The 27060-nt window shown below is 50.9% G+C and overlaps 1 protein-coding gene across 5 annotated transcripts in view; it reads right to left on the bottom strand.

The window, feature by feature from the left end:
- Nucleotides 1–27060, bottom strand: part of FILIP1 (filamin A interacting protein 1) — a 173559-nt gene that overhangs the window by 129709 nt on the left and 16790 nt on the right. For 2 of the 5 annotated variants that reach the window (XM_068165161.1, XM_068165160.1), the window contains exon 1: nucleotides 1692–2147. The exons of the other annotated variants lie outside the window; for them this stretch is intronic. The gene's annotated coding sequence lies outside the window, so the exon portion shown is untranslated. Of the gene's footprint in view, nucleotides 1–1691; nucleotides 2148–27060 lie in introns of those variants that run through there. 5 annotated transcript variants of the gene reach the window in all.

Here is a 27060-nt window from a genome sequence, read left to right as displayed (position 1 = left end):
TCTTACTGTTTCTCAGGCAGCTACATTCTCAGACAGGAGTTGCTTCAGAGTATTTTAATTACATCGAATATGTAAGCATGCGACTGCTAAGCTGTGGCATTGATGTCATCTATACAGCATGCTGGGATGAAAGTACAGTTATTTAGCTAAGGCAAGAGACTCTGATCTCTGCGAGGCGAGCCCGGAGTCCGCAGCCTGGGTCATGCCCCGCAGCCACTCAGCCCGGGCTCGGGAGCTCCCTGCCTTCTCCAGGACAAATAGTTTTCATCTGAGACGATCCCAGATAAATGTGTGAGCAGGGTTTCCGCGGGGGTTAAGTGCATTCTTGCAATCTTTGCCTTCCTGACTGAATTCCTGTCGCAGCCAGGTAGCCAGCCCCTCTTTCAAAACTTCACAGCGGCCGAGATGCCTTTTGCCGGGAGAACAGGCGCTTAAAGGACGGGGCGGAGGGAATTCCCTCCCCCATTGACCAAGCCCAGCTTTTGTCAGCTTAGACAAAGCAAATCATACCGAGCGATTCCTCCTCTAAAGCAGATGCCCGTTGTGGGATCACAGGACACGCATTGCCAACAGACAAACAAGCTGCCGGGCTGCCGGCAGAGGGAAAGACCTGAGAACGGCTCTCTCCTCTCTACTGCTAGAGCAGACAAGCGCTTGGGGAACAGGGACACGGCTCAGGCACGCTTGGGTACAACGGAGATAAGGGCAGCGTTTAGGAGGGCTGCATTATAGAGCTCATGGATCGAGCAGAGATCAATATTCGTTCTGTGGGAACGAGTACAAGAGGAAGAGCCAGGAGCCGGTGTCCCAGGGGCAGCAGAGGAGGCACCAGGTGTGCCTGGGCGCTAAAAGCCAGTCAGGAAGCAAGAGGTACAAATGTGCAGGGATACAGAGCGCTCCGAGTCAGGAAGCAAGAGGTACAAATGTGCAGGGATACAGAGCACTCTGAGTCAGGAAGCAAGAGGTACAAATGAGCAGGGATACAGAGCGCTCTGAGTCAGGAAGCAAGAGGTACAAATGAGCAGGGATACAGAGCGCTCCGAGTCAGGAAGCAAGAGGTACAAATGAGCAGGGATACAGAGCACTCCGAGTCAGGAAGCAAGAGGTACAAATGAGCAGGGATACAGAGCGCTCCGAGCTGCGGGGCTGCTGCCTCTTAACTTCTCACACAGGCTGTCACTGTGCTTAAGAGCTGCTGGACTGTCCCTGGGAAGGCATGACATGGATTCTATTCTTAAATGCTGCTCTGCCTTCTGTCAGCATGTGAGCAGACACAGGCAAGCTACATGGTGAAGTGTAATTCATGGTGTGCTAGCTGCTTGCTGGTGCTCGTTCTAGGAGCTGCAGAAGTTGATTTAAGCAACTTTCTCCTTTTCTCTGAAGAAAATGGAGAAACATACAATGAAACTGGGGGGTCCCTGCCCATGGCAGGGGAGATGGAACTAGATGATCCCTGTGGTCTCTTCCAACCCTGACTGATGCTATGGTACTATGATACTATGGTACTATGATACTGTGATACTATGGTACTATGAAATAAAAGCTGTTCCCACACCCAACGACTTCTAACCCAGCTTTCAGCTACTGCCCTTTCCAAGTCATGCTGCTGATAGCAGGAAGAGCCAAGAGTCACTAGAAACCCAGGAGTTTCTTTTCAGAAGCATGCACTGGGGTGGTTAGTTCAGCCTTACCTGTCAGCAGCACGGACCTGGGAGTATATCCTGCGTGCTGCGAGACCAGGGGAGCCTGTCCCACCACACTGCCGCTGCAGCAGACTGATCCAGCCCAGGAGGACACCGGGAGAGAAGCTTTTCCCCCTTCCCTAGGTCTGCCAGCAGCTGCAGTCCAGAAGGAAGCGGGGCAGAGGGGAGAAGAGCGGAGCTGCCTCTCGGCTCGCGGAAATCCCAGGCAGGAGAGGCAGGAGGTATGCTCAGCCTCTGTCTCACCCAGACTTTTGTTTGAGAGTTTTTTCAACTGTTGCTAGGTGGTGGTAGGCTTTGGCAGTTCAGTTCTCAGATTGTATTTCCCCTCTTCTGGTCTCTTCACACGGTGCTACAGCGATGACTTTGTTGAGCTCAGCTCGCTTGTGCTATATTTAACCAGTGTTCTCAGCAAGTCAAGCCTGTCAACAGCTGAGAAGTTTGGAGCAGGCTTTGCCGAGTTCCTCAGCTGCTGAATGATCAGGGGAAGCAGCACGGCAGAGCCCAGCTACTACATGCGCTGAAAGAGCGTGGGGAAACTGACAGACCCTTTTAAGGGCTTCCAGTGACTTCAGGGCAGCGACTCCCGACTGAAGCACCGAGGACAAGATGTGTGTTGAGGCACATATCGTAGACGGCTGGAGAAAGGATACTTGTGCCCACAGCAGATGAGTTCAATTATTTATCCAGTGAGGATAAGTAGGAAGTTTATAATTTGAAAGGTATGCAGCACTTCACTTGAGGAGAAATGACACGGCGGGGGGGGGAGCTTTCTCTGCAGCAGAAGGCTTTTTCCACAGAGTTTAAGTGTCTTAAGAAGACACAAGGAAACTCATGGAAGGCTCAGGCTGGAAAGTTCTCAGTGTGATAGTGATTCCAAAGGCAAGGTTTTTCCCCCAGACCCAGAGCTTCCTACAGTAGTTCCTACTCTGTCCCTAGCTCTCACTGAAGGAGAAAAGGAAAGCCACACAAATCCCAGACTGTTTGACACAAGCATTAGGAAGGCATTACTCCAGGGCTCTGGACATTCTGATGTACCCACCCTTACTTCTGGATCTAATTACTGGTCCTAATCCTAAGCCATAAGTCTCTTAATCAACAGAGCAGAAGAAACAGCAGCTCTCAGTCCACAAACCACCTCCAAATAGGCTGCAGATCTCAGAGTGAAGTTCTACCACCTCATGGCACACCAGCTCCTGGTGAGGAAAATTCCATACCCCTGCAGCTCTGCTCTCAGCTGAGCTGTGCTTCAGAATGAAATCCTGAATGGGCCTCCTTTGGAAAGCTTTTCCCTAGTCATGAGCTGTGATATTCAAGAGAGAAGGAAGGGGAGAATGAAGAAAGGGGAGAAAGAAAGTAGAAAGGCACATACAACCTTCCCACTCAGAATTTCTCCCTGGAGACACCCAAGTCTTTCAGAACAAAAGAGGACTCAAGCAAATCATCACATTGTCCTTCAGTGATGCTGGGTGGCTGTGCAAATACCCTGCCCTGCTGAGGCCACCTCTGGAATAATGTGTCCAGTCCTGGGCCCCTCAGGTCAAGGAGGATAGGGAGGTACTAGAGAGTCCAGCACAGAGATGCTAAGATGATCAAATGAGTAGAACATCTTCCTTACAAGGAGAGCCTGAGGGAGCTGAGGGCTCTGGAGCTTGGAGAGGAGGAGCCTGAGAGGTGACCTCATTCCTGTTGATAAAGCTGTGCAGGGGCAGTGCCCAGAGGCTGGAGCCAGGCTCTGCTGGGGCTGCCCAATGCCAGCACAAGGGGCAGTGGTGGAAGCTGAGGAATAGGAAGTTGCATGGAAACAGGAGGAAATATTTGTTCCCTGTGAGGGTGAGAGAAGCCTGGCAGAGGCTGCCCAGGGGGGCTGTGGAGTCTCCCTGTGTGGAGCTCTTGCAAGGCCAGCTGGATGTGTTGCTGTGTGAGCTGCTCTGGGTGATGGGGAGACCTTATTGCTCTCTAAAACTACCTGAAAGGAGGTTGTAGCCAGGTGGGGGTTGGTCTCTTCTGCCAGGCAAGCAGCACCAGAACAAGAGGACACAGTCTCAAGCTGTGCCAGGGGAGGTTTAGGCTGGAGGTGAGGAAAAAGTTCTTCCCAGCAAGAGAGATTGGCCCTTGGGATGTGCTGCCCAGGGAGGTGGTGGAGTCCCCATCCCTGGAGGTGTTCACAAAAGGCTTGGATGTGGCACTTGGAGCCATGGTTGAGTTGTCAGGAGGTGTTAGGTGATAGGTTGGACCTGCTGATCTCTGAGGTCTTTCCCAACCTGGTTGATTCTGTGATTCTATGACCCTGCTCTGGCAGGGGGGTTGGACTGGATGAGCTTTCAAGGTCCCTTCCAGCCACTAACATTCTGGGATTCTATGAAAAGGGAGCAACAACTATATGAGACACTTGGAGCTGAGTCCAAGCCCTTGAGTGAAGCAGCTAGGGATTAGCTGCAGCCTGGTGCTCTGCCCCTGTCTCTGGAATGACTTCTGCTTCATCTGTGCTATTCCCTAAGCAAGCCAGGAAAATGAACAGAAATGCTTTCCTTCCCAAAGAGTTAAGTTCCAAACATGAAGTAAATCTTAGCTATTATGTCAAGTCACTGATGCTTAGCTATTGATGGCACATTTGTAAGTGCACCACACACTTGCAGCAGTTCATCTTGGAGGCCAAAGAATAATCACACCAATTTAATTCTGTCCATTTCAGTGTTTGGCTTGGAGAGAGGAGCTGGGCTGTCTGAAAATAGAAACAGTTCTGCTTTACAGAAGATGGTTGCAGAGACACATAATCTATTGGCACCAAACTTGGTGTTGCATGAAGTGAAGTTGGAGAATGAATCTGATGAGGAGAGACTGAAGGAGCTGGGGATGGTTAGTTTGGAAGAGAGGAGGCTGAGGGGAGACCTCCTGGCTGTCCACAACTCACTGCAAGGAGGTTGTGGAGAGGCTGCTGCTGCTCTCTTCTCACAGGTCATTAGTGACAGAACAAGAGGGAATGGCCTCAAGCTGCCCCTGGGGAGGTATAGAGTGGACCTTAGGGAAAAGAGTGGTCAGGGATTGAAATGTGCTGGGCAGGGAGGTGGTTGAGTCCCCAAGCCTGGCTGTGTTCAAAGGTGGCTTGGATGTGGTGCTTGGGGCTATGGCTTAGGGGTGAACCTTTTAGAGTAGGGTTCTGGGTTGGATTTGGTGATGCTGAGGGTCTTTTCCAACCTGAATGTTTCTGTGAGTCTGTGAGTCACATACATCCACATGCTAAAAAGAACCCTGAGTTGCCTTCCCTCATAAGGACATGAGGAGGAAGTTCTTCCCCATGAGAGTGGTGAAGCCCTGGAATGGGTTGTCCAGGGAGGTGGTTGGGGCCCTGTCCCTGGAGGTGTTTAAGGCCAGGCTGGCTGAGGCTCTGGCCAGGCTGATCTAGTGTGGGGTGTCCCTGCCCATGGCAGGGGGGTTGGAACTAGCTGATCCTTGTGGTCCCTTCCATCCCTGACTGATACTGTGATATAAAATGGAAGTATTCCAATCAGATGAGTAAGGGCTTGACTACCCTGGCCTTCACTTCTTGCTCCAAGTGCAACATTAATAGAATATTACCCATTCAAGCATAAGAAACCAGGCAAAGAAAACCATTGCCTTGGCTCATAAATCTCAGCAAACCCAAATGATGCTCAGCCTCTCTCCCCCATTAGTTAGTGGCACATTTGCTGAGTGGAGGACAATGCAGCTTCTCAGGAGGCACGCTCTGCTGCCAGCCCTGCTGGGTGGGTTTCACCAGGGACCTGCTGATGCAAGCCTGCTCACTCCTCTACACTTGCAAGCTTACTGCCCAGCTGTGCACCACCCATATCAAGCCTGCAACACAGGGTGCATTGCAGCAACAGCACACCAGAAAACAGAGGATCTTGCAAGGAAAACAAAGAAAACAGAAGGACTTCTAGCACAGGAAAGAGTGCAACTAATCTGCATTCCTGGAAGTGTAGAGAATAGAATCAGAGAACTGTTTTGGTTGGAAAAGCCTCAAAGATCACCGAGTCCAGCAGTCAGCCTCAGACCACCACAGCCTTTAAGCAGTGTCCCACAGGGCCAGGTCCACCCCTCCCGTGACTCCCCCGGGCAGCCTGCTCCACTGCCAAGTGCCAGACTTCCTGCAGCATGAAAATGGCTCAGCTCTAAGTATTTCCCCTGCTGAAGGAGGGAAATGGTCATTCTGAACAGTTGTGGAGGCTGGGGAGCAACAGGAAAAACAGAACCACAAAAGAGACTTGGTAGCTTAGGTCCCAGTCTCAATACAGAGCATCATCCTAGTGCCATCCTACAGCTAAGCCTAAGAAGTGACTTTCTTACCATTTCTGATAATTTCCTGATCTCTTAATTAAGCAGCCAGGATACAACACTCCAGAGTAAACAATTCTAACACTTTAAATGAAAGCCAAAGCTCTCAGCACTACATTAGTCCTGAATCCTTCCATCTACTAGATGAGCTCCACTCTGGCCTCATCTCCAGCCTGGAGAAGAGAGGGCTCCAGGGAGACCTTAGAGCAGCCTTCCAGACCTGAAGGGGGCTATGAGAAGGCTGCAGAGGGACTATTGCCCTATTACCCAAGGTAAAAACATATTTCTGCTCTTTAGCTCATAAATTTAGTTTAGTTGTCCAGTTTCTAATCTTGCAAAGAAAAAAAACAACCCAACCCAACTTTGTGCTGTTCCACAATCCAAATATTTGCCCAGAGAGAGGAATTCTTTTCCTATGAAGCCCATGTAGAATTTTAAAGTTAATTGCATCCTGAACATTTCTATTCCTACTTTCCTCACACTATTTACTCCCTTTTCTGACATCTCCAAAACACCTGCCTTTGAGATTGATTCTGCTAGTGGCAAACTTGTCAGACAGATTCAGAAACCAAACATAAATCAGTGCCTTAAGATCCTCAACACAGTCACAAACCTCAAGCACAAGCCCTGGGAGGAGAGGCTGAAGGAGCTGGGGTTGCTTAGCCTGGAGGAGAGGAGGCTCAGGGGAGACCTTCTTGCTCTCTGCAACTCCCTGAAGGGAAGTACTGTGTCCAGTTCTGGAGCCCCTACTACAAGAGGGATCTGGAGGTGCTGGAAGGTGTCCAGAGCAGGGCCAGGAGGATGAGCAGAGGGCTGGAGCTGCTCTGCTGTGAGGACAGACTGAAGGAGTTGGGGTTGTTCAGTCTGCAGAAGAGAAGGCTCCCAGGTGACCTCATTGTGGCCTTCCAGGATCTGAAGGGGACTACAGGAAGGCTGGGGAGGGACTGCTCAGGATCTCAGGCAGTGATAGGACTAGGGGGAATGGAATGAAGCTGGAGGTGGGGAGATTCAGGCTGGAGGGGAGGAGGAAGTTCTTTCCCATGAGAGTGGTGAAGCCCTGGAATGGGTTGTGCAGGGAGGTGGTTGGGGCCCTGTCCCTGGAGGTGTTTAAGGCCAGGCTGGCTGAGGCTCTGGCCAGGCTGATCTAGTGTGGGGTGTCCCTGCCCATGGCAGGGGGGTTGGAACTAGATGATCCTTGTGGTCCCTTCCAGCCCTGACTGATACTATGATACTAAGTTGTAGCCATCTGGGGGTTGGTCTCTTCTCCCAGGCAAGCAGCACCAGAACAAGAGGACACAGTCTCAAGCTGTGCCAGGGGAGGTTTAGGCTGGAGGTGAGGAGAAAGTTCTTCCCAGCAAGAGAGGTTGGCCATTGGAATGTGCTGCCTAGGGAGGTGGTGGAGTCACTGTCCCTGGAGGTGTTCAAGGAGGGATTTGCCATGGCACTTGGAGCCATGGGTTAGTTGATTAGATGGTATTGGGTGATAGGTTGGACTGGAGGATCTCTGAGGTCTTTTCCAACCTCCAGACCCCTCTCCAGCTTTGTTGCCCTTCTCTGGACACCTTCAAGTGTCTCAATGTCCTTCTTTAATTGAGGGGCCCAGGACTGCACAGCCTTTCATAAGCCCTCTCCAAATGAAGCAAGGTCCAATTCAGAGATCACTTCAGGTGTGACACAGTCACATCAGGAACAGGAGGTGCAGCAAGAGGACAGTGAGAAGCATTATGAAAAATGACAGAGGTGACAGTGAGAACTTCAGAGTAACTTTAGATACCTCTTGAGTACAGAGCTCCAGAACCTGGCTCTCAATTACACCTGGGAGAAATGGAGACAGTATGAAGCACAAATCTGGAGGGAAAAGCCAGCCCAAGCCTGTGGAAATGGAGTAAATCATCATATTTGCTTCCCTGCCACACCCCAGGAGTGCTGTGCAGCTGCTTTAAAGACTATGATAAAAATGAGCTGACCACAATGAATTGCTTCCCAGGCCAGAATAAGCTATTTCACAATCTAACATTGCCTCCTGCACCAGCAAGGCTGTGCAAAACAGCAAGTTGCAGTGCATTAAAACATCTTTTAGAGAGACTGGGTAAATCAGATTAGATCCTTTCCCTCAGTGATGTGTCATGCAGCCCAGCAGCTAATTACCTGCACTGGGTTCTGTGGTCCTGCTCTGGCAGGGGGGTTGGACTCAGTGAATCTCCAGAGGTCCCTTCCAGCCCTACTGTCCTGTGATCCTCTAATTATTGTACTTTCTGCTTCCAGCAGACTGAAACTTTGCAATGTATTGGATGGTCTCTAAGGTCTCTTCCAAACTAAGCTATTCTGTGATTTCCTGTTGTCTGGCTTGGGTCACCTCATGGGCTAGGCTGAGAGGGCTAACCAGTGGCTTTCAACCTCTCCATTTATCCAGGGCTAGAGATGTTCCAGTGGAAGTTAACAACCCTGCAGAGAACATCTAAACCTAGAGAGCTGCCAAACAGAGAGGGACATGGGGGTGCTGATTGACAGCTGCCTAAACATGAGCCAGCAGTGTGCCCAGGTGGCCAAGAAGGCCAATGGCATCCTGGCCTGCATCAGGAGCAGTGTGGCCAGCAGGAGCAGGGAGGTCATTCTGCCCTGTGCTCAGCACTGGTTAGGCCACACCTGGAGTCCTGTGTCCAGTTCTGGGCTCCTCAGGTTAGGAAGGAGGTTGAGCTGCTGGAAGGTGTCCAGAGAAGGGCAACAAAGCTGGGGAGTGGTCTGGAGCACAGCCCTGTGAGGAGAGGCTGAGGGAGCTGGGGTTGCTCAGCCTGGAGAAGAGGAGGCTCAGGTGGAGACCTCATTGCCCTCTCCAACTACCTGAAGGGAGGTTGTAGCCAGGAGAGAGTTGGTCTCTTCTGCCAGGCAACCAGCACCAGAACAAGAGGACACAGTCTCAAGCTGTGCCAGGGGAAGTTTAGACTGGAGGTGAGGAGAAAGTTCTTCACTGAGAGAGTCATTAGTCATTGGAATGTGCTGCCCAGGGAGGTGGTGGAGTCCCCATCCCTGGAGGTGTTCAAGAGGGGACTGGATGTGGCACTTGGTGCCATGGTCTGGTCATGAGGTCTGTGGTGACAGGTTGGACTGGATGATCTTTGAGGTCTCTTCCAACCTTGGTGCTTCTGTGATGCTGTGCTACAGGAGCTGGCTGTGTTTCTCCTGGGTTTTGGAAGCACTGCACAGATATCACAGAATCATTGCATGGGCTGGGCTGGAAGGGATCTCTAAGTGAAGGTCACCCAGTCCAATTCCCTCTGCAGTCAGAAGGACCATCCTCAACTAGACCAGGTTGCCCAGGGCCCTGTCTCAGCCTCTTTGGATGTCCACAGAGTGCAAACAATTGTGCAGCACTTTTCCCCAAGGAAGTGACTGAAAGTAATTATCATTAAAATAATAAAACACATCAGAGCTGAGCCTTTCCCCTGAGGGACTAAATATAGTGAGCTCCTTACTGTTCCTTAGCAGGTATCTTGACAGCATGAAAGAGCCCACCCAGATTACCCACAGGGGTTAAGAAATAATCAAGCCAATAGGCAAGCATCCTACTGGTTTAATCCTTTAGCCATCAGGTGAATAAGGACAAACAGAAATACAAAAGGAATGCTACTTTGAGGCTTAAATATTCCCTGGATAGGACACCTAGCATATGTTCAATGAGTAGTCCTATGATGAGATGTTGCTCTGGTCCCTTCCAACCCTGACTGGCACTATGATGACACTATGAAATACTCCTGTATTACCTCAAGATCCATTTGTGCACTCTCCAAACCCCAAGAGAGTCCAACAGAATTGCTACAGATCTTTGTAGTGTGACTAAAACATCACCTTCCAGTTCATGTTGGCCCTCATCTCACTTCTGTGAAGATCTGCCTTGGGCAGACTGAGAGCTGGGCAAAGAGGAACCTAATGAGGTTCAACAAGGGGTTGGAACTAGATGATCCTTGGGGTCCCTTCCAACCCTGACTGATACTATGACACTAACAAGGACAAATGCAGAGTCCTGCATCTGAGAAGGAAGAATAAACTGCAGCAGCACAGGCTGGGAGGTGATGGAGAGCAGCCCTGTGGAGAGGGAGCTGGGAGTGCTGGGGGCAGCAAGTTCTGCATGGCACAGCAATGTGCCCTGGGGGCCAAGAAGGCCAAGGGGATCCTGGGGTGCATTAAGAGCAGTGTGTCCAGCAGAGCCAGGGAGGTTCTCCTCCCCTCTACTCTGCCCTGGTGAGGTCACACCTGGAATACTGCATCCAGTTCTGGGCTCCCCAGTTCAGGAAGGACAGAGATCTGCTGGAGAGAGTCCAAGGGAGGGCTGCAAGGATGCTGAAGGGACTGCAGCACTGCCAGGGGAGGAGAGGCTGAGAGCCCTGGGGCTGTGATCCTGTGATCTATCTAAAGGAAAAAGCACTTGGAAAGGAAGATGAAGACATCAGCTACAAGTAGGCAATTATTGGTAGTATCTGCAAAGAATATGATAAACATTTGCCCCAGGTGAATCAAAGACAAACCTCACTCACACTTTGAATGGAGAAAGACCAAGCAAAACATTCTTCTCCTTGTAGCTCAGCTTAATTATGTCCAACCTACTTAGTGCCCCAGTCCTTTCAGGAAGCCTAACGAGCTGTGAAGCAGAAAACTGTGCCTTAATTGCAAGCGGTAGATCAACATCTCTTTCACAGCAGGGGAGGGGCTGCCCGTTTGTCTTCACGATGGATTCACTTCTTTCTGCTCTCTTCTCTTTGGTAGCCCTGCGGCTTGCAGGAAAAGTGCAATGATCCAACAGATACAATTCCATTATTGTCATTGTGTAACTGTGGAGACCTCGGTAAAGTCCCAGCCTCACAGGAGGTTGGGGCTTGGAAGGGACCTCTGGAGATCAGTCCAAGCCCTCTGCCAGAGCAGGAGCAGAGAATCCAGCACAGGGTACACAGGAACACATCCAGACAGGGCTGGGAAGGCTCCAGAGCAGGAGACTCCACAACCTCTCTGGGCAGCCTGCTCCAGGGCTCTGGGAGCCTCCCAGGGCAGAAGTTCCTCCTCCTGCTGAGCTGCAACCTCCTGTGCTGCAGTTTCCATCCATTGCTCCTTGTCCTATCACAGGGGTAACTGAGCAGAGCCTGTCCCCTCCCTCCTGCCCCCCAGGCCTCAGCTATTGATAGGCATTGATCAGATCCCGCTCAGCCTTCTCCTCCCCAGCCCTCTCCCCTCCATACCAATGTATTGCCTTCAACTGACATGCAGCAGCCTGAGGCCAGTCCTCATCAGCCCAGAACATGATATGCAGACCAGTAAAAGATTTTCCCCAGGCAAAGCAGATCATCTGAACGCAGCACTAAAGCTGATGCCTAAGGACTAGATCAGCCAGGAAAGCTCCTCTGCCCTTGCAAAGCAGTGCCACTGAGTGAGGGCTGTCCGTGAGAGGTGAAGCCCCGGCCTGACATCTCCAAGCAGAGAGTGCCACCTACCTAACCGCCGGGGTTAATTCATGGCAGCCGGCGGAGAGGAGAGGGAGCTGCGTTCCATGGCTCCACTCTGCCCCATCTCTTGTTCCCTTGCTTGGTTTCCTGCAGCCTAGGGGAAGGCTTCCCCCACTGCACATCCCCAGACTGCAGCTACCCTTGCCATCAGCTCTCTGCCATTCACATGTTTCAGTGCAAGTTCTGATTAGTTACACCTCTCTTGGCTTAAGGCATTACAGTATCACACTGCCACAGTACATCAGGGGCTGGGAGGGAGCTGCAGAGAGCATCCAGTCCAAGCCCCCTGCCAGAGCAGCATCACCCAGGGGAGTCTGCACAGGAATGCATCCAGCTGGGGTTGGAAAGGCTCCAGAGCAGGAGACTCCACAACCTCTCTGGGCAGCCTGCTTCAGGGCTCTGGCACTCTCACCATAAAGAAGTTTCTACTCCTGCTGAGGTGAAACCTTCCATGTTCAAGTTTGAACCTGTTGTTCCTTGTCTTATTGCTGTGCACCACCCAAAAGAGCTTGGCCCCTTCCACTTGAGCCCCAGCCCTCAGATATTTGCACACATTGAGGAGATCCCCTCTCAGTCTTCTCAAGGCAGCCCCAGGACTCTCAGTCTCTTCACAGGGGCTCAGTGTCCCTTCACAGGGGAGCTGTGTAGCCCTGCACATTCTACTGACAGAAGCTTGAGCTCATTGCTACGTGATCTGTGGACCTGTGGAACTTGAAATGCTGAGGGGAAAGGAATGGCCTGCAGGGACAGGGTGAGGGGCAATGGCTTAAAGCTGGAGAAGAACAGATTTAGATTGGATGTTAGGAACAAGTTCTTCACTATGAGGGTGGTGGAACACTGGAAGAGGTTGCCCAGGGAGGGGGTTGAGGCCTCATCCCTGGAGATGTTCAAGGTGAGACTCAAAAAGGCCCTGGACAGCCTGCTCTAGTTGGGGATGTCCCTGCTGACTGCAGAGGGGGCTGGACTGATGACCTAGAGCTCCCAAACAGAGAGGGACCTCGAGGTGCTGACTGACAGCTGCCTGAATAGGAGCCAGCAGTGTGCCCAGGTGGCCAAGAAGGCCAATGGCATCCTGGCCTGCATCAGGAACAGTGTGGCCAGCAGGAGCAGGGAAGTCATTCTGCCCCTGTACTCTGCACTGGTTAGGCCACACCTTGAGTCCTGTGTCCAGTTCTGGGCCCCTCAGTTTAGGAAGAAGGTTGAGCTGCTGGAACGAGTCCAGAGAAGGGCAATGAAGTTGGTGAGGGGCTTGGAACACAGCCCTGTGAGGAGAGGCTGAGGGAGCTGGGGTTGCTTAGCCTGGAGAAGAGGAGGCTCAGGGGAGACCTTCTTGCTCTCTCCAACTCCCTGAAAGGAGGTTGTAGCCAGGTGGGGGTTGGTCTCTTCTACCAGGCAACCAGCACCAGAACAAGAGGACACAGTCTCAAGCTGTGCCAGGGGAAGTTTAGGCTACAGGTAATGAGAAACTTCTTCACTGAGAGAGTCATTGATCATTGGGATGTGCTGCCCAGGGAGGTGGTGGAGTCCCCATCCCTGGAGGTGTTCAAGAGGGGATTGGATGTGGCACTTGGTGCCATGGTCTAGTCATGAGGTCTGTGGTGACAGGTTGGACTCGATGATCTTTGAGGTCTCTTCCAACCTTGGTGATACTGTGATGCTGTGATACCTCTGGAGGTCCCTTCCTACCCAGGTTATTCTGTGATTCTGTGGTTCTGTGATAATAAGCCACCAGTTCCCTGCTTTAATCCCAGCTAGTGCATGTCCCATTATCCCATCCCAGAGTTTTGCTTTCCCTGGACACATTACAAGAATGAATGGAAAAAGATTACTGCACAAACACTAAGATCTGCACTTCTGAGAGATTCCACAAACCCAAATCTAGTCCAAACATATATGGCTCATATAAACTCTAAATCCATTTATAGAATTGAATATTAACAGCTCTCTTTTCTCTTATGTAAATATTTCTGGCATCCCAGATCCCATCTCAGGTTTCTTCCATGAATAAGCAGGCACAAGAGAAGGCAACAGCCAAAACTCTCCAGGTTTGCAAGAGTTCCCCAACATAATTCTGTACCCTGGGGGCTAAGAGAGCCAAGGGGATCCTGCAGCAAGAAAAGTGTGGCCAGAAGGGCTGGGGAGGTTCTGCTCCCCCTCTGCTCTGCTCTGCCCTGCTGAGAGCACAGCTGCAATCCTGGGTCCAGTTTGGGGCTCCCCAGCTGAAGAGAGACAGAGAGCTGCTGGGGAGAGTCCAAGGCAGAGGCAGGAGGATGCTTAGGGGACTTGAGCATCTCCCCTGGGAAGAGAGCCTGAGAGCCCTGGGGCTGTTTAGCCTGGAGAGGAGAAGGCTGAGAGGGATCTGCTCAATGTCTCTCAAGAGCTGAGGGCTGGGGGTCAAGGGGAGGGGGCCAAGCTCTTGTGGGTGCTGCACAGCAGGAAGCCAAGGAGCACTGGAGACAAACTTGAGCAGAGAAGGTTTCAGCTGCCCAGGAGGAGAAAGTTCTTTGGGGTGAGGGTGAGGGAGGCCTGGAGCAGGCTGCCCAGAGAGGTTGTGGAGTCTCCTTCTCTGGAGCCTTTCCAACCCCCCCTGGCTGCATTGCTGTGTGGCCTGCCCTGGGTGCTGCTGCTTTGGCAGGGGGCTTGGACTGGGTGATCTCTGGAGCTCCCTTCCAACCTCTAATACAGAATACAGAATTAACCAGGTTGGAAAAGACCTTCAAGTCCAACCAAGTCCAACCTATGACCCAACAGCATCTAATCAACTAAACCATGGCACTAAATGCCTCATCCAGGCTCTGTTTAGTGCTGGTGCCTCCACCAGCTCCCTGGGCAGCACACTCCAATGGCCAAGCACTGTTTCTGTGAAGAATGCACTGTGGGACTGTGGTAACTACACTGACTAATTGAAATGTTGCCTGGGAGAGGAGACCAACCCCCACCTATGGACATGTGTCCCTGGGGAATAAAGGCACTCAGCTAAGGTAAAGTTGTTTCCAAGCTTCAACCTGACTTTTCTGCTTGAACTTGAGCCTGGTGTAAACTCTCTCTGTGGTCTTGCTTAGATCAGCTGTAGCCAGTATAAACAAGGGCAGGCACAGCACAAAATACCCAAGCCTTTTGAAAGCATCATGCTTATCTCAGGAAAACTTAATGTGACTGATCCAAGCCTTATTTACCTCAGATCTTCAGAGAGAACACTCTGTCACACTCAGTGTATCTTGAAACAGAAGACAAACCCAAAATGCCCAAGCAAAAGCAACACACACAACAAACAAAACCTGGAAAAATGGAAAAGACCAAAAAAAAACCACCCCCAAACCCAAACTAATACAAGAACAAACCCACCAAAAACCCAAACCAAAGCCCACAGTAAACAACCAAAGAAACCAACCCCACCCAAACCCAACCCAACCAACCATAACAGCCAGAAAATAATTCAAGTGCCTTGCATGTGGAATGGAATGGAGCTGGAGGTGGGGGGATTCAGGCTGGAGGGGAGGAGGAAGTTCTTCACCATGGGGAGCTGTTCAGTCTGGAGAAGAGAAGGCTCCCAGGTGACCTCATTGTGGCCTTCCAGGATCTGAAGGGGGCTACAGGAAGGCTGGGGAGGGACTGCTCAGGATCTCAGGCAGTGATAGGACTAGGGGGAATGGAATGAAGCTGGAGGTGGGGAGATTCAGGCTGGAGGGGAGGAGGAAGTTCTTCCCCATGAGAGTGGTGAAGCCCTGGAATGGGTTGTCCAGGGAGGCTTGAGGCCCTGTCCCTGGAGGTGTTTAAGGCCAGGCTGGCTGAGGCTCTGGCCAGGCTGATGTAGTGTGGGGTGTCCCTGCCCATGGCAGGGGGGTTGGAACTGGCTGATCCTTGTGGTCCCTTCCAACCCTGACTGATTCTATGATTCTGTATCTTTGCTTGGTATCAGACAGGCTTCTGATCCTGTATTTGCTGCATAGTAGATGTAAGACTCCTGGAGGAGATGTAGTGGTAGATGTAAGGTGCAATTAACAGTTGTGACAAAGGGGGAAGCAAAGGCATGGGTTAGGATCCCTAAATCTGTCAGGTCTTTTCATAGCATTTAAGCCATTAAGCATTGTAGAATATGCACAGAAATTAGTAGAGAATCACAGAGTCACAGAAACATTCAGGCTGGGAGACACCCTCAGGGACACCAAGCCCAACCCTACTCTGCAAGGCTCAGCCCTAAACCAGAGCCCCAAGCACCACAGCCTAACCACCATGAAACACAGCCAAGCTTGGGGACTCCACCACCTCCCTGCCCAGCACATCCCAAGCCCTGAGCACTCTTGTGCCTAAGGTCCAGCCTAAACCCCAGCTGCTTTCCCTGGGCAATGTCTAGGTTCACTCCTACCCACAAGCAGACTCTTTAAATATTCATTTAGGAAGCACCTTTCTGAAGGTCAAGGGAAGGGGATAAAGAACCCCAGAAGATAAGAAAGGGCTGATGTGAAAGGTGAGGGGAAAGGAGACTCAGGAGACAATGAGGCCTTTGACAGCAGGTGGAAGGGGTGAGGCTGCAGGCAGCCTCTAATGGCAAACAGCTTGCCAAGCTTTCAAAATGACAGGAAGGAATTAAAAGAAAACCACAGAGCACACAGCTTACCCTGAAAGGAATGGAAACCCTTTGGATGGGCAATCAGATCAGCTACTTGTAAACACCAGCAGGGGAACAGGGAGCCGGCACAGCTCAACAGCAAAGGACCAGAAGGAGATCTTCTCAAGGTTAGTCTGCTTTGTGATATGAGAGTTAGCTCTGTGGAGAAGAAATAAGCAACTAAGAGCTGATATCCATGGGGGGAGGGTTGGAGTAGATAATCTCTTTCAAGAGGGCATTGGAAGTGGCACTTGGTGCAATGGTCTGGTCATGAGGTCTGTGGTGACAGCTTGGACTTGATGATCCTCGAGGTCTCTTCCAACCTTAGTGAGAGTGTGAGACTGTGAGACTGTGATCTTCAGAAATCACATACAGAATTAACCAGCTTGGAAAAGTCCTTTGAGATTACTGAGTCCAACCTATCACCCAGCAGCATCTGATCAGCTCAACCATGGCACCAAGTGCCTCATCCAGGCTCTTCCTAAACACCTCCAGTGATGGTGACTCCACCACCTCCCTGGGCAGCACATCCCAAGGGCCAATCACTCTTCCTGGGAAGAACTTCTTCGTAACATCCAGTCCAAACCTTCCCTGGCACAGCTTGAGACTGTGTCCTCTTGTTCTGGTGCTGGTTGCTTGAGAGAAGAGACCAACTCCCTCCTGGCTACAACCTGCCTTCAGGGAGTTGGAGAGAGCAAGAAGGTCTCCTCTGAGCCTCCTCTTCTCCAGGCTAAGCAACCCCAGCTCCCTCAGCCTCTCCTCACAGGGCTGTGCTCCAGACCCCTCCCCAGCTTTGTTGCCCTTCTCTGGACACCTTCCAGCATCTCAACATCTTTCCTAAACTGAGGAGCCCAGAACTGGACACAGGACTCCAGGTGTGGCCTAAGCAGTACCTAGGTTCTCCTGGCTATTAGATCTCATTATGAAGCCATCCCAGCAAATGCTACACTGAATGAATGGCTTTGTTAGCAAAGTCCCAGGGGCCACGGAACACTTGGTGGAGATACACTGAGCCTGCAGATTTTGGAGCTGCTCTCAGCCACTCTGACCCCAGCCTGTAGCTCTGCCTGGGGTTGCTGTGGCCAATGTGCAGAACCCGGCATTTGGATGTGTTCAATCTCCTGCCCTTGGCCTCTGCCCATCTGTCCAGCCTGTCCAGGTCCCTCTGCAGAGCCTCTCTACCCTCCAGCAGATCAACTCCTGCCCCCAGCTTGGTGTTGTCAGCAAATTTACTGCTGATGGACTCAATGCCCTCATCCAGATCATCAATAAAGATATTGAACAGGCTGGGGCCCAGCACTGCTCCCTGGGGCACACCACTGGTGCCTGGCTGCCAGCTGGCTGTGGCATCATCCACCACCACACTCTGGGCTCAGCCTCCAGCCAGTTCCTAACCCAGCTCAGAGTGCTGCTGTCCTGTCCTGCCCTTACACTGATGCCATCAGAAGTTTTGTGAGATGATTTTAGTACATCTTGAAGGCAAAAACAAAGCTTGATTGTGGTGCAGTTTTCACCTCATCTGTGTGGGTTATTCTTCCTGTCTTCTTCACAGCTCCTAAATGATTGCTTCATGCCCTCTAGTGGTACAGAGCTTCAGTTCTCAAATCGGCTGCACCTGGGTTAAAGTGTTACCTAGGAGGCTGAGAGGAGACCTCACTGCTCTCCACAGCTACCTGAAAAGAGGTTGTAGTGAGGCCGATGTTGGCCTCTTCTCCCCAATAAATAAAGGCAGGACAAGAGGCAATGGCTTCAAGCTGCATCGGGGGAGCTTTAGGTTGGCTATCAGGAAGAATTTCTTTGCTGAAAGAGTGGTCAGGCATGGACCAGGCTGCTCAGGGATGAGGTGAAGTCACCATCCCTGGAGGTATTCAAGAAACAAGTAGATCACAGGAAACATCTGGTTGGAAGAGACCTGCAAGCTCATCCAGTCCAACCCCTGACCCAGCACTGAAGTGTCAGTACTACACCGTGTCCCTAAGCCCCAGCTCCACAGCTGCTTAAACACCCCCAGGGATGGTGACTCCAGCACTGCCCTGGGCAGAACATTCCAATGGCTGAGAACCCTCTCAGTGAAGAAATATTTCCTAGCATCCAGCCTGAACCTCCCCTGGTGCAGCTTGAAACCCCTTCCTCTGGTCCTGTGGCTTGCCACCAAGGAGAAGAGGCTGGGCACTCTCTGGCACCTTGGGGCATGGTCCCCTGGTCATGGAGGAGCTGGGTGGAAGGTTGGACTTGATGATCTTAGAGGTCTGTTCCAACCTTGCTGATTCCATGACTAGGATGCCTATGTGATCAACACCACCCCAGTTATGGCTTTGGTGTTTAAAATAAACTGATCCTCTAAACTGAAAGATGTCAAAGCTGATTATTATCCCTTTAGATTTCAGAGTGTGTTAGGCATTGAAACCAGGCACAAGAACTACTCAGTGATCTGGAGTCTGAGGGCAGGCACACAGCTCCCACTCTCATGACTGATGCAGATATATTTCAGCTATTAGGGAAAGAAAACATAAAGTGCACAGCACAACTAATAATCATGTGGTCATATGTTCATAACTCCTCACAGTTAGCACATGTGTTCCACCGACACAGGTCACACCTTGCAGCTGCTGCAGCATGAGCTCTGGGGTAAAGACACACTGCTCTCTGTAAAGCAAGGTGAACCACAGGGGCAAGTGCTGGGTTCTGCACATGGGCCACAGCAACCCCAGGCAGTGCTACAGGCTGGGGGCAGAGTGGCTGAGAGCAGCCAGGCAGAGAGGGACCTGGGGGTGCTGGTTGATGGTAGGATGAACATGAGCCAGCAGTGTGCCGAGGTGGCCAGGAAGGCCAATGGCATCCTGGCCTGCATCAGGAACAGTGTGGCCAGCAGGAGCAGGGAGGTCATTGTGCCCCTGTACACTGCACTGGTTAGACCACACCTTGAGTCCTGTGTCCAGTTCTGGGCCCCTCAGTTTAGGAAGGAGGTTGACTTGCTGGAACGAGTCCAGAGAAGGGCAGTGAGGCTGGGGAGGGGTCTGGAGCACAGCTCTGTGAGGAGAGGCTGAGGGAGCTGGGGTTGCTTAGCCTGGAGAAGAGGAGGCTCAGGGGAGACCTTCTTGCTCTCTACAACTCCCTGAAGGGAAGTTGTAGCCAGGTGGGGGTTGGTCTCTTCTCCCAGGCAACCAGCACCAGAACAAGAGGACACAGTCTCAGGCTGTGCCAGGGGAGGTTTAGGCTGGAGGTGAGGAGAAAGTTCTTCCCAGCTAGAGAGATTGGCCACTGGAATGTGCTACCCAGGGAGGTGGTGGAATCACTGTCCCTGGAAGTGTTCAAGAAAGCCTTGGATGTGGCACTTGGAGCCATGGTTTAGTTGTCAGGAGGTGTTAGGTATTAGGTAATAGGTTGGACTTGATCATCCCTGAGGTCTTTTCCAACCTTGTTGATTCTATGATGAACCACAGTGCCAATGGACAGCAAAGTTCCTCTTCCAAAGACTTGAGTCAGAGCTGAGATGCAGGCACCTGGAGGACTGCACTTACATTGCCTGTTTTCTTTTCAAAGTAAAGCTGCTTACAAGAGGACCTTCTCCCACAGTACCCCAGTGCAGTGCTGCATGCACCAGCTACAGCCATCCCTCCCTGCCCATTCTTAAGGAGCTGTCAAGTCTTTTGATCTTAGCTCAGGACATGTAAGTGGGTGGATAAACTGAACCATACTTAGAAACTCTTCTCCCTTTTCCACTCACACCCTGTGGGCTCCAAGAGCCTATAGAGGGAGCAGTTTTGACAAGTGACATGTTCTTATGTGCTGTTTCCTAAACTGACCTTTGCAGGCTGAGCTTTTGTTTTCAGGCAGGGCATTGCCAGCCACTTTCTCTGCAAGATAGAATAGAATAGAATAGAATAGAATAGAATAGAATAGAATAGAATAGAATAGAATAGAATAGAATAGAATAGAATAGAATAGAATAGAATAGAATAGAATAGAATAGGTTGGAAGAGACCTTGAAGATCATTGCGTCCAACCTATCATCCAACACCACCTAATCAACTAACCCATGGCACCGAGCACCCCAGCAAGTCTCCTCCTGAACACCTTCAATGATGGTGACTCCACCACCTCCCCAGGCAGCCCATTCCAATGGGCAATCACTCTCTCTGTGTAGAACTTCTTCCTAACCTCCAGCCTAAACTTCCCCTGGCACAGCTTGAGACTGTGTCCTCTTGTTCTGGTGCTGGCTGCCTGGGAGAAGAGACCAACCCCCTCCTGGCTACAACCTCCCTTCAGGTAGTTGGAGAGAGCAAGAAGGTCTCTCCTGAGTCTCCTCCTCTCCAGGCTAAGCAACCCCAGCTCCCTCAGCCTCTCCTCACAGGGCTGTGTTCCAAACCCCTCACCAACTTTGTTGCCCTTCTCTGGACACCTTCCAGCAAGTCAACCTCCTTCTTAAACTGAGGAGCCCAGAACTGGACACAGGACTCAAGGAGTGGCCTAAGCAGTGCAGTGTACAGGGGCAGAATGACCTCCCTGCTCTGTTCAGGACTTCTTAACAAAAACTGTAGTTCCCACCCTGTTGTGTGCCCTCTGCCTTCCTGTAGAAGCCTCCTGCCTGGAGGTGTTTGCAGCCAGGCTGGATGTGGCTGTGAGCAACCTGCTGTGGTGTGAGGTGTCCCTGCTCATGGCAGGGGGGTTGGAACTGGCTGAGCCTTGAGGTCCCTTCCAACCCTGACAATTCTATGATCAGTAAAAGAGGGGAAAAAATATCTTCCTAAAAATTAGAAGCTACATTCTTTTTTGTAGGTGTAATAAACTTTCTAAATATCTTACTGTCATACATCTTACAGAGAATCATGTATCTATCTCTCTATCTATCTCTGTCTCTGTCTCTATCTCTATCTCTGTCTCTATCTCTGCCTCTCTATCTCTATCTCTAGATCTATGTATTGCCACAAACATCTAAGTCAAACAGTATAACCTTCAACAGCACTATGACTGCCATCAGCTCTTCTCTCATTCTGTGTTTGCTGCAGGGTCACTATTTGAAATGAAATGAAGCAACAGAGTCCATTTATCCACTCAGATAAGCTTAAAACCCAACCTTTCCCCACTTCCATGGGAGGAGTGCTGTAAGATCAAAGGGAGTTAAGAAGGAATGTTCTTACCATTGCTTTTGTCACTGCTTTCCAAAGGTTGCTGGGCATTCTACTTTGCTACTGAATTCAGAAGCAAAGAGAGAAGCTCAGATATGCATCCTGGGTGATGTCTGGAAGTGCATGGAGAGCAAACAGCCCAGGCACATCCACAAAGAGGTCTTAGCAGGGCTCAGCTGAAATGTGCAGACACAGTCTGCCGAGTGTTTGCCATCTGCTGTGTATCACTGGTTAGGGTCTACAAAAGGCCTCAAAGAGTACTTTTGACTCTGTTTCAGTGTGGGATGGACTGTCCACAACAACATTATGCATATTTTCCCCTTACATAATGCCCTAGCTGCCATGAATAAGCTCAGCACACACTAGATCTACCAGTAGGAGTAATGGCAGCGTGGAAGAAATAGTTGGCATAATAAATCCAGCTCTGTTTCTCTCCTTAACTATTAGCATGGGACACTCACAAACACAAGAAGGAGACACAATGATCACAGAGCTCTGAACAGGGCTGGTTTGCTGTAAAAATAGGCAAAGACAAGCTGACATCTTGTTCATTTAAAAATAGAGTCTGCACTTCAACAAGCAGGCTTCTGAATGCCTCCCTTTTGATCTCAGAACAATCACCACACTGTGCTCCAGCCCACCTACCTTCAACCTGCAGGCTGGCAACTGGCACTGAAAGCATTTCCTGATTTGCACTGAATCCTGACAGCTCAGGAGGCCTTTTCTCTCTCTGTTTTTGAGGACATCTAATCCCATTTCAATCATTTCTGCTTGACTCTGCAATCAGAATTTACTATGTCAACTACTTCAGGCAAGCCATTTCCAAGCACCACAGAATGTCAGGGTTGGGAAGGGACACTGACAGAGCTTTTAGCACTCTCCATACATACATTTATATACAAATATACAGAAGGAGAGATACATCATAGAATCATAACATCATAGAGTGGTCTGGGCTGGAAGGGACCTCCAAAGCTCATCCAGTCCAACCCCTCTGCACTCAGCAGGGACATCCTCAATTCCAGCAGCTTGCCCACAGCCCTCTCCAGCCTCCCCTTCAACAGCTCCAGGCAGGGAGCCTCAACCACCTCCCTGGGCAACCTGGGCCAGGCTTCCACCACCCTCCTAGTAAAGAACTTGTTCCTCACATCCAATCTCAATCTGCTCTGCTCCAGTTTGAAGCCATTGGCCCTTATCCTGTCCCTGCAGGCCTTTGCAAACAGTCTCTCTCCATCCTTCCTGTAGCCCCCTTCAGGTACTGGCAGGCTGCTATTAGGTCTCCCTAGAGTCTTCTCTACTCCAGGCTGCACACCCCCAGCTCCCTCAGCCTGACCTGGGAGCAGAGCTGCTCCAAGCCCCTCAGCATTCTCCTGGCCCTCTTCTGGAGCCTCTCCATGAGGTCTATGTCCTTCCTGTGCTGAGGGCTGCAGAGCTGCACCCAGCCCTGCAGGGGAGGTCTCAGCAGAGCCAAGGGGCAGAATCCCCTCTCTGGCTCTGCTGGCAGAGCTGCTTTGGGTGCAGCCCAGGCTGCCCTTGGCCTTCTGTGCTGCAGGCTCACACTGCCTGCTCCTGCCCAGCTTCTCATGCAGCAGCACCCCCCAGACCTATTCCATGGGGCTGCTTCTGACAACCTCATATATGGTATGACAAACTACTAGCTAGATTCTTCTTTCCATTGTTTGCTCATAGTTTAAGCATCTGAGCTGAAATTTTCTACCCATGATCTGAGTGTCATGCTCAGGGGATTTTGCAGACATTTTATTTCTGCAAAAAATATTCTTCCCATCTTAGAGAAACTGATTGCAACTCTGCTGGAATTAAGATTATGTTTTCTCTTGTTTTGTCTTACATTAGAGACTTCTGAAGGTGAAACTTCTGGAATCCCTATTACAAGAAAGAGCTGAACCTGCTGGAAGGCGTCCAGAGAAGGGCAACAAGGATGAGCAGAGGGCTGGAGCTGCTCTGCCATGGGGACAGGCTGAGGGAGTTGGGGTTGTGCAGGCTGGAGAGGAGAAGGTTCCCAGGAAACCTAATTGTGGCCTTCCAGGATCTGAAGGGAGCCAACAAAAAAGCTGGGGAGAGACTTGTGAGGGTGTCGGGGAGGGATAGGCCTGGGGGAGGGGTGGAGCAAAACTAGAAATGGGGAGATTGAGATTGGATGTGAGGAAGAAGTTCATCCCCATGAGGGTGGTGAGAGCCTGGCACAGGTTGCCCAGGGAGGTGGTGGCAGCCTCATGCCTGGAGGTGTTTGCAGCCAGGCTGGAGGTGGCTGTGAGCAACCTGCTGTGGTGTGAGGTGTCCCTGCCCATGGCAGGGGGCTGGAACTGGCTGAGCCTTGAGGTCCCTTCCTACCCTGATACTTCTGTGATTCTGTGAAAGACAGAGACCTGGCACTGTTTAGTCTTGAGAAGCTGAGAGGGGATCTCATATCAATGTCTATATCAATGTCAGTCTCATATCAATGTCTATAAATAACTGAGGGGTGGATATCAAGATGAAAGCTCTGCTGGTGCCCAGTGACAGGACAAGGAAGACCAGCTACAAGATAGAACCCAGGAGGTTCCAACTCAACATGAAGAGACACTTCCTTATGGTGAAGGTGCTGGTGCCCTGCAGCAGGCTGCCCAGAGAGGTTGTGGAGTCTCTTTCTCTGGAGACTTTCAAAACCCACCTGGATGCATTTCTGTGTGGCCTGCCCTGGGTGATGCTGCTTTGGAAGGGACTTTGCACTTGATGATATCTGGAGGTCCCTTCCAACCCCTAACATTCTGTGATTCTGTGCCCTGCTTTTGCTACCCAATCATAACCTTCTGAATGATCTTGTCTTGCACAGGCTGAAGAGGCAAGTGCTTTAAAACATGCCTGCTTGTTGGAGTTTTGCAGATGGGAGTTTCTTTCTGCACAGAATTGGAGTCCAGAAAGCAGACAGCCCCAAAGACTCTGTGATTCTGTGAAGAGTTCTCAAATGGTCAGTCTGAACAAATAGCCTCACTTGCAGGCTGCTGCTGCACATACAGGGGAAAAACTGCTCAACTCCAACAGTACTCAGCTGCCCCCTTGTGACAGCCTGAGAACGTCTGTCAGAGCACTGCAGTCCTGGAGCCCTGCCACTCAATCACAGCATCACAGTATCACCAAGGTTGGAAGAGACCTCAAAGATCATCGAGTCCAACCTGTCACCACAGACCTCATGACCAGACCATGGCACCAAGTGCCACATCCAATCCCCTCTTGAACACCTCCAGGGATGGGGACTCCACCACCTCCCTGGGCAGCATATCCCAATGGCCAATCTCTCTGTATGGGAAGAATTTCTTCCTCACATCCAGCCTGAACCTCCCCTGGCACAGCTTGAGACTGTGTCCTCTTGTTCTGGTGCTGGGTTTCTGGGAGAAGAGACCAACCTCTGCCTGTCTACAACCTCCCTTCAGGGAGTTTTAGAGAGCAAGAAGGTCTCCCCTGAGCCTCCTCTTCTCCAGGCTAAGCAACCCCAGCTCCCTCAGCCTCTCCTCACAGGGCTGTGCTCCAGACCCCTCCCCAGCCTTGTTGCCCTTCTCTGGACACACTCCAGCAAGTCAACCTCCTTCCTAAACTGAGGAGCCCAGAACTGGACACAGGACTCGAGGTGTGGCCTAACCAGTGCAGTGTACAGTGGCACAATGACTTCCCTGCTCCTGCTGGCCACACTGTTCCTGATCCAGGCCAGGATGCCATTGGCTTTCCTGGCCACCTGGGCACACTGCTGGCTCATGTTCAGGCAGCTGTCAATCAGCACCCCCAGGTCCCTCTCTGTTTGGCAGCTCTCAGCCACTCTGACCCCAGCCTGTAGCTGTGCCTGGGGTTGCTGTGGCCAAAGTGCAGCCCCTGGCACTTGGACTTGTTGAGTGCCATCCTGTTGGCCTCTGCCCATCTGTCCAGTCGGTCGAGGTCCCTCTGCAGAGCCCTTCTGCCCTCTCACTGACCAACATCTGCTCCTAACTTGGTGTCATCTGCAAATTTGCTGATGACTGACTCAATCCCCTCATTCAGATCATCAATGAAGATGTTAAAGAGCACAGGGCCCAGCACTGATCCCTGGGGCACACCACTGGTGCCTGGCTGCCAGCTGGCTGTGGCACCATTCACCACCACTCTCTGGGCTCAGCCCTCCAGTTATCCTAACAATCCTGGAGCCCTTCCACTAAATGCTATCCTAACAATCCTGGAGCCTTTCCACTAGAAGCTATCCTAACATTGTGGTCCTGTGTGACACAGAGTGATATGACAGGGTGCTTTATAAGGTCTGTAAATGCCTCATCAAGGGTGAAATGTTCATACATTTATACTTACTATAGCCAGATTTGAAGATTCAGACTCTCAAGACAGAGGTTTGTGTTGTTTTGTAAACAAAATTATGTTGAGGGCACAATCTGGTCAAGAATAGCTTGATAAAAATGAAATATTTTCAGCTGAAATTCACAGGATCACAGAAACATTCAGGTTGGGAAAGATCCTCAGCATCACCAAGCCCAACCATCAACCCTACTCTACAAGGGTCACCCCTAAACCACAACCCCAAGCACCACAGCCAAACCACCTTCAAACACAGCCAGCCCTGGGCACTCCACCACATTCCAAGCCCTGAGCACTCTTGTGCCTAAGCTCCACTCTCAACCTCCCCAGGGGCAGCTTGAGGCTCTGCCCTCTTCTTCTCTCACTAATGCCCTGGGAGCAGAGAGCAGCAGCAGCCTCTGCACAACCTCCTTGCAGGGAGCTGCAGGCAGCCAGGAGCTCTCCCCTCAGCCTCCTCTCTTGCCCACTAACCATCCCCAGCTCCTTCAGTCTCCCTCCAGCAGATTTATTCTCCAGGCCCTTCCCAGCTTCCTTGCTGTCCTCTGCCCTGGCTCCAGCACCTCCACAGCTCTCTGGCATTGAGCTGCCCCAAACTGAACACAATACTCAGGGTGTGGCCTGACTATGATTCTAAAAGCCTGATGTGAGAAGGTGAGAAAGTGATTTCCAAGGACACTTGCTCTTTTATTACCACACATATGTAGTTCATAAAGCCAAGACTGCCTCCCTATCAACGTTTACAGGAGCTGTTCTTCAACTCACTAATTAACACCCTCCCTCAAAACCATGAGAAGTGTCACTCTCCAAGCTCCAACTTTGTAAGGGAGTGGAAAAACCTAGAGAAAAGAATCCTTTCATTTCCTCTGCAAATGACTTGTGGAAGGGCAGTGTTCCACGTGGCTCTGAAGCATGGAGAAGCAGCCTATAAATCCTTGTGCTTGCCTAAAACTCTGTAATTACATTAATCAAATGCACAGGTCAGCAGTGTAAAACATTGCCATAACAACACAACTTCAGGAGATGAAAGAGATGGGAAGACATTTTCATTCCAGAGATGACAGACAGGAGAAGTTTTAACTCAAACTGATTAAAGCTGCTGCTTTCACAAGTAAAAGGACAGCTGTGTGAGGCAGGATAAGAAAGAATTGGCTCCAAGTTTTCTGCTCCCAGGAGATAACACAACAGTGAGGGGGAAATGTCACCGAGCTGTTTCCACAGTAAGTGATGAAGCAAGGGAAAAGGGAGAGTAATGCTGTGGATGAAATGATTAAGGATGCACACTGCATGAGGTGAAGCTGTCATCTGAACTCCCAGCAGAGAAAGGCCATCTTGGCAGAGGATTGCACTCCTGCTGCACCCCACAGGCTCTGCATTGTATCCTTTGCCTGGTGTAGGACATCCTCCATTAGTCTGATTGCAAGCTTCAAAACAGCTCTTGTTAGTTCCTTCTCACTCACACTACTGTAACATCAGATTGCAAC

The sequence above is a fragment of the Melanerpes formicivorus genome, unplaced genomic scaffold (assembly GCF_026170545.1).
Source record: "Melanerpes formicivorus ecotype bairdi unplaced genomic scaffold, bMelFor1.0.p_v2 SCAF_85, whole genome shotgun sequence".
Classification (NCBI taxonomy): Eukaryota; Metazoa; Chordata; class Aves; order Piciformes; family Picidae; genus Melanerpes; species Melanerpes formicivorus.
The sequence above is the reverse complement of the archived record's forward strand: the minus strand, read 5'-3'. Positions and strand labels throughout refer to the sequence as shown.